Here is a 9,024-nt window from a genome sequence, read left to right as displayed (position 1 = left end):
GGGCAGCCTTAGTGGGCCAAGCTGAAGGAGGCTGGGACGGTTGTCCTGGGAAGGGCCCTTGTCCGGGGATACCCACCCTCTCACAGAAGGTGGAGATGCCCTCCTGCATGGTCTGGCAAAAGGCTAGCATCAGATCTGCTGGGTTGATTAAGGCCCCTTGAAAGGTGTTACCCTCCCTGCGATCTAACTCTGGGCCCAGGGAACGCGAATCAGAGGGCTTACAAACTCTGTCCATTCCAGCATCACGCTGCAGAGGCCTGGAGATGGCATCCGGATTCGGCTCCGCTTCTTCAAGATGGCAGCCGATCTTCGCCCGCCCGGAATTAGCGGGCCCTGATTCTTCTTGAGGCCAGTGGCGTTTGAGTGCACACTGCGCCACTGACGCTGTCTCTGCTGCGCTCGTTGGGGTGGCACAAACAAACCCCAAAGGCAAGTAGGCCCCACTGCTGAGTTGCGTTCTGCCCACCACCGCGGTGAGCATTGTCGCCTCGTCCCCTGATGAAAAGTCTTCTGAGTGCTCGATAGCCATCGCGCAGGCCCGACGAGCACACGGGAGGGACTTGCCTCTCGACGTCTTCTGGCTCCAAGAAGGACCAAGAAGGGGAAAAAATAGAGTAAAAAGTAGGGGGAGAGAGTCAGAGAGAGAGAGAGAGAGACTCTGAGGTATAAAAGAGAGCAATATAGAGCAAAATAGAAAGAATTGAAAGAAAAAGTAGATGGACAGAATCACAGAGCTCTGTCCCTAGCTGCTACTCCCTAAGAGGCAGGAATAGAACTGAGGGGCAGGGCTATTCCCAAGGCGCCAACAGAGGTAGGCCCCACTGCCGATTTGCGCTCTGCCCACCACCACGGTGAGCGTTGTCACCTCGTCCCCCATGAAAAGTGTTCTGAGTGCTCGGTAGCCATCGCGCAGGCCCGACGAGCACACGGGAGGGACTTGCCTCTCGACGTCTTCTGGCTCCAAGAAGGACCAAGAAGGGGAAAAAATAGAGTAAAAAGTAGGGGGAGAGAGAGAGAGAGAGACTCTGAGGAATAAAAGAGAGCAATATAGAGCAAAATAGAAAGAATTGAAAGAGAAAGTAGATGGACAGAATCACAGAGCTCTGTCCCTAGCTGCTACTCCCTAAGAGGCAGGAATAGAACTGAGGGGCAGGGCTATTCCCAAGGCGCCAACAGAAAGGAGAAAAAAGTATTTCCTGCCTCCCTAAAGGAACTATGGGAATAACCCATGGAGATGTCCTCCACCTCAGTGAGAGAACTGATGAGAGAAAATTCATTTTAATTTTTAAAATAAATATATTTCATGCAGCATTTTTTTCCTGGTAGTTTTTTTTAGTGTTGCCTCTTAAAGTTAAGGACATGACTGCTGGTTTCTCTTCCTGGACAAGTCATATAGCTGGTATTTTATATTTTCTTTTCATGAGAAGAAGAGGAGGAGGAGATAGAATTTATACCCCACCCTTCACTCAGAGTCCCAGAGCATCTTACAAACTCCTTTCCCTTCCCCTCCCCACAACACACACCCTGTGAGGTAGGTGGGGCTGAGAGAGCTCTTTCAAGAACTGCTCTTTCAAGGACAGCTCTGACAGAACTATGGCTTGCCCAAGGTCATCCAGCAGCTGCATGTGGAGACGTGGGGAATCAAACCCGGTTCTCCCAGATTACAGTCCCACACTTAGCCACTACACCAAACTGGCTCTCAATGTGAGCTGTGAACTGGCAACAACAGAGAATCAAGAATCAATTTATGATATTATGCAGCTCATTTGTATCTCCACAGCAGATTTTTTAAAAAACCTCAGTATCACTTTTATATTCAAATATTTGTGTTTTATGGTTACATGGAAATTAAATCCATCTCTCTTCCCACTCCTTACATTTTTACAGCTTACTTTTAGCATGCATTGGAGTAATTTTTAGAGGAATCTATTGTTGCTAAAGTACACTGTTGATTCCTAAAACTGAAAGAGGGGGAGCTTACAACAGAAATAATACACTTCACATACATATAAACACTGCTTGTTTCTTTCACATATAAAACAAGAGAAGGCAAAAATGCCCTTGAGTTCACTGAAGTCAGAATGTATAGAGTTAAACTCTTTGTTTAATTTATATCTAATTCTGTTTTTTAAAAGTAATTCACTAAAAGCTCTGGATAGGTCACAATAAATTTACAACACAAAGATAACCAGATGAATTTTAATAAAGCAAATTAAAATACTATTACCACCCACCCAGCTCCCAGATGTCAGTTTAAAAGTCCAGCAGTGCTTCCAAAAATGCTAACTGACTCACTTGGGTCATCTGTGAAGCCAGAGTGCTGGCAAGTCATTTATGGAGTGATGTGTTGAAGCATTGCCAAAACCTTATTTTATTTATTTATTTGTTAGATTTATACCCTGCCTTCCCTGCCAAAGCAGGCTTATGCAGAAACCAGTAGAGGTATCTTAACGAAGTATGGATGTTCTCTCTTTTACAACATGGAAATTTAAAAAAAAAATTTCCCTTATGGGGGAAAATGTAGTCAAACTTTGCCACTCTTTGTAGGTTAGATCAGGACTTCAGGCCATAACTGACTCCCTGATGCTGTTGGCAGTGGAGCGCAACTACGCGCAGATAGACAGGTCCTGGCGATCGTTGCCTGCATGAAAAAATTTCACGACTACCTTTATGGCCGGGCCTTCACGGTCATTACCGACCACAAGCCCCTCTTGGGCCTGTTTGCTCCGGACCACCAGACCCCCCAGATTTTTTCTCCCCGGGTGCTATGATGGTCCATCTTCCTTGCGGGCTTCCAGTACTCTCTGCTCCACCACCCCGGTAAGGCCACGCAAATGCCCTGAGCTGCCTCCCACTGCCTTCCCCCGCCCCGGCGCACCACATTGCCCTGCCGGAGGACCTGCCCGATCACCCAGTTCAGGTGGGGGAAGTGTCACGCCACACGGCTCGAGATCACATCCTCTCCCGGGTCATGGACTGGGTGGGGAGGGGGTGGCGTGCTGGCCCGGTGGGACCCGAGTTCTTTGCATTCTCGGTCCGCCGCGATAAGTTGTCCTCCCACAAAGGGTGCTTGTTGTGGGAAAGCCGGGTGGTGATGCCACCACCCCTAAAAGGGTGAGTGCTCACCGCCCTACATGAAAATCACCCGGGGATAGTCAGAATGAAAACCCTGGCCCAGAGCTATGTATGGTGGCCAGGGTTGGACAATGAGGTTGAAGATACGGTAAAGCACTGCCAGAAATGTCAGGAGTCCCAACCTGAGCCTCCAAAAGCACCTGTGCGGCCATGGGAGTCGTCCCACAAGCCTTGGGCATGGCTACATCTGGACTTTGCCGGGCCCTTCCAGGGACAGATCTTCTTTATACTTGCCGATGCTTACACAAAATGGCTGGAGGTGGCACTGGTCCCGTCTATCTCATCCTGGTCGGCCATCAGCATGATGTATACCGGACATGTTGGTAACTGACAATGGCATGGCTTTCACCTCCACAGAGTTTAAGAAGTTCATGCAATATTATGGTGTACAGCACATACACTCCACTTCATTCCACCCTGCAACCAATGGCCAGGCAGAGTGCACTGTCCAGACTATGAAAGAGGCGCTGCACCGCATTGCCCGGGGGGACTGGGACTACAAGCTGACCGCTTTCTTATTCGGCCAGTGCACGACCCCCCACTCCACTGGCCGCTATCCATCGGAGCTACTCATGGGACGCCACCTTACAAGTCGGCTGGACCGCCTACATCCGGACCAGGCACCCGAACACAGCACAAGCCCCGAAGACCAGGAGGCCCCGTGAGGGTTCTTCTTGGAAGAACCCGTGTACGCCAGGAACTATGGCCGGGGTCCCACCTGGGTTCCGGCACAAGTCGTCTGGGTGACTGGACCCCTCTCCTATGAGGTCTCCTGTGATGACAGCAAGCTGTGGAAGCGGCACATTGATCAACTGCACCACTGCCTCCTGCCCACGGACCCAGACATGCCAGATGACAGCCACGAAGATGACCCTTTGCCTGGGGAGCCAGAAGCCACCATGCCAATGCAGCCGAGGGCAAGCGCTCTACGTGGAAGGGAGGATAATGGCATCTCTGAACCAACAGGCAGCCAAGAGCCTAGCAGCACACCAGCCCCAACAGTGGCCCCCGCAGCAGAATTTCCATCCCCGGAGCCGCCAAGAACAGTACCCGAGAGCCCAGCTCCAGCCCCAGAGGTCTGCTGCTCCACGAAGGAGCAGAGGAGGCCCACGTACCTCAAAGACTATGTCAGCTAGGGGTAATCTGGACCAAGGGGGGAGGGGTGTTGTGTACCTAGGGAGACCGCGCACACAGTCAGGCCCACGAGAGGCCATGTGTACTGGTGGAGCTTCGCATTCAGAGAGAACAGAAGTGAAGGATCCAAGGGTTAGCCAACCGGCCAGGCCAAATCCTAAAGGGAACCAATACGGGGAATTGTTTGTAAATAAACCTATCAGGGTTGTGGGGGGGGGGGTGGTGGTTAAGAACGGGAATATAAGCGGGCCATGGGTCCAGCTAAAGTATCTCAAGTTCTCCTATGCATGAATAAAGTATGAGCTGATATCACTACGCTACACCTCAGTCTCAGTACTTTATACTCTCCTTATATATAATTCTGTTTTCGAGTGGCAACGTTCCATGCGCTAAGTGTGGCCAGCCCTCCTCCGCCTCTGTCTAGAGCTCATTGTATTTACTTCCACAATGGGCCTTATTCCTAGTAAAATATAAGGCAAAAGTTGGTTTCTTTGTTTCAATGGACACAAGTTTCAAAGTTTAAAGCTCTTTGAAGGATGGGTTTATACAGGAGAAGATCGAAATCTAATCATCCAAGAGCATCTTCTCTACCTGTATATACCATTATATACCAAGTGTATGTTTCTTTGAAGATATAATTTTAAAGGGATACAGAAGGAAAAGTGAAAAGCATAAAACATCATTTGTTAAACGTATTAAGGACATTGCATAATATAAGAATATGAAACATGAAAAAGTATAACAAGTCAACATATGGTAAGATAATCAATATATCAACATAATATATTTCCATTGATATTTCCATTATTTCCTATCTATAGGGCTAGGTAGGAACGCATATAAGCAAGAAACAGAACAAAGAAAAGAGTTTTTAAAAGCCCATTTTTCTTTATACAAGGTTTATACTATCATATAACAACTAGTAAATATGTAACTATAAAAGACTGAGTATAACTATGAGAATATGGTTATACTAGTAAGGAAAGCCCGTCGTGGCGGTAGACGACGGGCCCTAGATAGGAAGGAAGGGCGAGTTTATCTAATCTATGTAGTTTGTCTGTAGTAATTATAAAAGATGCTCCACTTATTCTCGAATTCAGTGGACTTTTTATTTATATAGTTTGTCATTTTTGCCATAACAGCATATTCTTCCATTCTGTTTCTCCAGTTCTCAAGATTTGGGCAGATTTCAGACTTTCACTTGGTTTCATGAAAAATTTTAAGTTCAAAATTTTCTGCATTTCAGTATGTATTTCTGTCTAGAATTTGTTGGGGGTTTTGCAGGACCACCACCAATGCTCCCTCTAAGCTGTGGTGTCTTGTGAGCAAAATTTCTACTTTGTGAGCTTACTAACATTAAAGTTGTGAGCAAGTTATTTGGCTACTGCATATGTTAGTTTGCTTTGGAGCCATCCTTCCTGAGCTAAGACAAAAACGTGTGAGCCAGAGGCTAAAAAACGGTGAGCTAGCTCACACTAACTCAGCTTAGCGGGAACACTGACCACCACATATGGTAAAAGGTACCAACTGTCTCTTTACATTTCCAGCACTTTCCTTTATAATTTTTATCCATCTTCTCAATATCTTTCAGTGTAATATACCAGTGGTACAACACCTTGTACCAATTTTTTCTAAGTGCTTGACTCACTGTAAACTTTATATCTTTCATCCATAAGCTTTCCCACTGCTTCTTTGAAGAGAATTTCCAAGGGACTGAACTTACTAAGGAATTCATCAGGTCAGCCCCTGGTGCCTAAGGCTTGGTAAGCATTTCAAATTCAAGTATTTCATTCAAGCTATTTTCTGAATTCCAGAATAGGTAAGTAGAAGGAGGTGGTCTTTGGAGCATGCTGCTTTTAGAGCTATCCAAGCTATTTAGCCAGGCATTCTGCAGCCCATAGTATGTGTGTTACTTAAAACCCATCTCTTCCATGAAACCTTTGGCCCCTTAGTCCTTCACTCCTACCAAAATGAAACCCAAATGTTCCTCCCCTGTCATCTTTCCCTCTGGTTGAAGTTTAGACTGTCTTTCGGTTAACATTACTCTGTAAGCTACTGTCTATGTTGATGGCACAATGTAAATAATAAATGATGAAACAAGTGATGTTGATCTCTGCTTAATTACCTTTGCCAGGTGAAATAGTAAGGTGCCTCTTTACAGTGTAGTGGGCCTGCATGAACCACAATGAGAGCCTAAGCCATAATTATGATAACTGTTTAGTCATTGTACCAGGAGAGGAAACACAAAACAAGACTTTTCTGAAATTTGGCTTTGGCTGAAGTGAAGCATTCAAACTACCGTACATATGTGGGAGCAGAGCATCTTTATAGTAACTACAAATTACCTTGGCAAACACATAAGAACATAAGAAGAGCCCTGCTGGATCACACCAGTGGTCCATCTAATCCATCATTCTGTCTCACACAGTGGCCAACCAGTTCCTCTGGACAGCCAACAACAGGGCATAGAGGCTGAGGCCTTCTCCTGATGTTCCTTCCTGGCACTGGTATGCAGACGTTTACTGCCTTTGAGCATGGAGGTTCCCCTTAGTCACCATGGCTAGTAGTCATTGATAGATCTATTCTCCATGAATCTTTCTAATCCCCTTCTAAAGCTGTTTATTCCTCTGGCCATCACTACATCCTCTGCCAGTGAATTCCACATTTTAATCACTCTCTGTGAAGAAATGTGTTTCCTTTTGTCCCAAGTCCACATTTGCCATGGCAACATGCACGCAGCAGCAGGGGGAGGGGGCTTTGCAGGAGAAAATCAATGGTTCTTAGGTCTACTTAACTGCTCCTCTGCAAATTTTGCAGATTTTTTCTTGTCATGCAGGCTTATTTCTCATTCATGGCAATGGAGGGGAATTAAAAATGGCTAGCAGGGAGTGTGTTTGTAAGGGAAAACCTACGGGTGGAGAAGAGCAGGGCACCCCTTTCCTTGCAATTGCCATATCCAACCCTTAGAAAGCCATTCTGAGATACCTGGCTTGAGGATTACAGTTAGAGTATTTGAGCTGAAGCTGATATTCATACGCCTCCAAAGTAGCATTTTATTGGGTAGCTCAATAGGGCAATGAAATAAGCTACACAATGGGTTTGAGAATAAGAAGGTACCAGAAAAGTAACCTAATAAACTGGAGGACAAGAGAATTTCTGTATCTTACTAGCTGTGTCATGGCAGGTACTGTGTAGAGGTGAGAACCAAGAATAAGACTCAAACTAATATATACTATTAATAAAATGATTCCTGCCATCTAACAATAAAGGAAGGTAACTATGGTTTCACATGGTATTCATAATATAGAATTATATTCCATATAAATTCCAGCAAAGCTCATCCACACTGGAAGTAAATTTCAGTCAGCAAAGGTTCTACATATCCACTAAAATTTTGCTTCTTTCCTTTTTCAGTCACTACTTGTTCTCTGTTTTAATAGTTAACAATATTTATCAAACCATCCATGCACAGAGAAGGCATACAGAGTTTTCTCATGTTCCTTTCCATTCCTACAACCCTTTTTGATCTCCAGGAAAATTGTTTCTGGGATTGTAGGAACCATACAGAGGAATGACCATGCAGTTTGTTGGGCTGGAATAAGGAGAGACAATGGATGGAATGATCCCTTTCTACAGCAGAAATGAGTTTGTAGAAGAGGGAGGAGTAATTCCTTCAGATGAAAAGAGAAAAGCAGCACTTATAAGCATACACATCCGAAGGAACAAAGAAGTAATAATTAAGGATCGATTCTGGTCACCAATGGCTATGGAAAATGACCAATTAAGCTGAGAAACAGGAGAAGCCATAGGACAAAATTTAAAGGGACGGTAGCTCTGATGCTAATACTGCTGTGCCGAGACTTCCGGTCAATGGCGACACGCTAGCAGGCGGCTTTCCTGGACCTCCGGGAGGCAATCTGCGCACCAGCAGTAAGGAGGGGTGCGATTGTCCATCACACACACCCCAGAGTCTGTGTGAAAGGCTCCTTGCCATGGGGCTTTGGAAGGGTGGCCTCTTCGCCAGCGCGATGCTGGTGAATTGAGGCGCTCTCCTGCCCCAACGGTCCTGCTGCTACTGCGTCCGCATGGAAACAGAGCCACCGGCCAGGACAAGCATTGGAGATTGGGCGATTTAAACGTGATCAGGCAAGGTCTATGGACCATAAATCTACAAAGGGGACCAGCAATTTAAAGGTACAACAATAATGGAAGAAATTGCTGTTAGGTTCACACAATAGCACTATATAGACAAAAATGAATAAATAAACTTGTTGAGATGACGTTCAATGATGTTTGTAATTTCTATATTTTCAAGACAAAGGACGTCTGACACTGAAGATAGGTGATACGAACATCTCGAGTGGTAGTTCGTTTCGAGACACAACTCTTTTTCAACCACAATTCAGATTCTCTGGTTGTCTTTTTGTGTACAGAGGTAGTATCAATCTTTTCCAACAACAGTTCCAACAGCACATAGGCTAACAAGTTTATAATACAGCACGCAGGCTTACTAGTTTTCAGTCCGGACAACAAGTCCTACTGAGTACAAGCATCCATTTCCTTAAATAGGTGCAAAATGCAAACAAGGTAAATTGCTTGTGCATGCAAGGATGGCCAACTTACCAGTACATATAACTTTATTTATTTTAACATTCGACTTATAGTATGGCTAGCACAAATTAATAGATGCATCAGGCTAAGGACAAAACTACAAAACATATATACAGTGAATTCTCTAGTATTACATAGCATTAT

This window comes from Gekko japonicus, unplaced genomic scaffold (genome assembly GCF_001447785.1).
Source record: "Gekko japonicus isolate JY-2015 unplaced genomic scaffold, Gekko_japonicus_V1.1 scaffold174, whole genome shotgun sequence".
Lineage (NCBI taxonomy): Eukaryota > Metazoa > Chordata > Lepidosauria > Squamata > Gekkonidae > Gekko > Gekko japonicus.
This window is presented reverse-complemented; position numbering follows the sequence as displayed.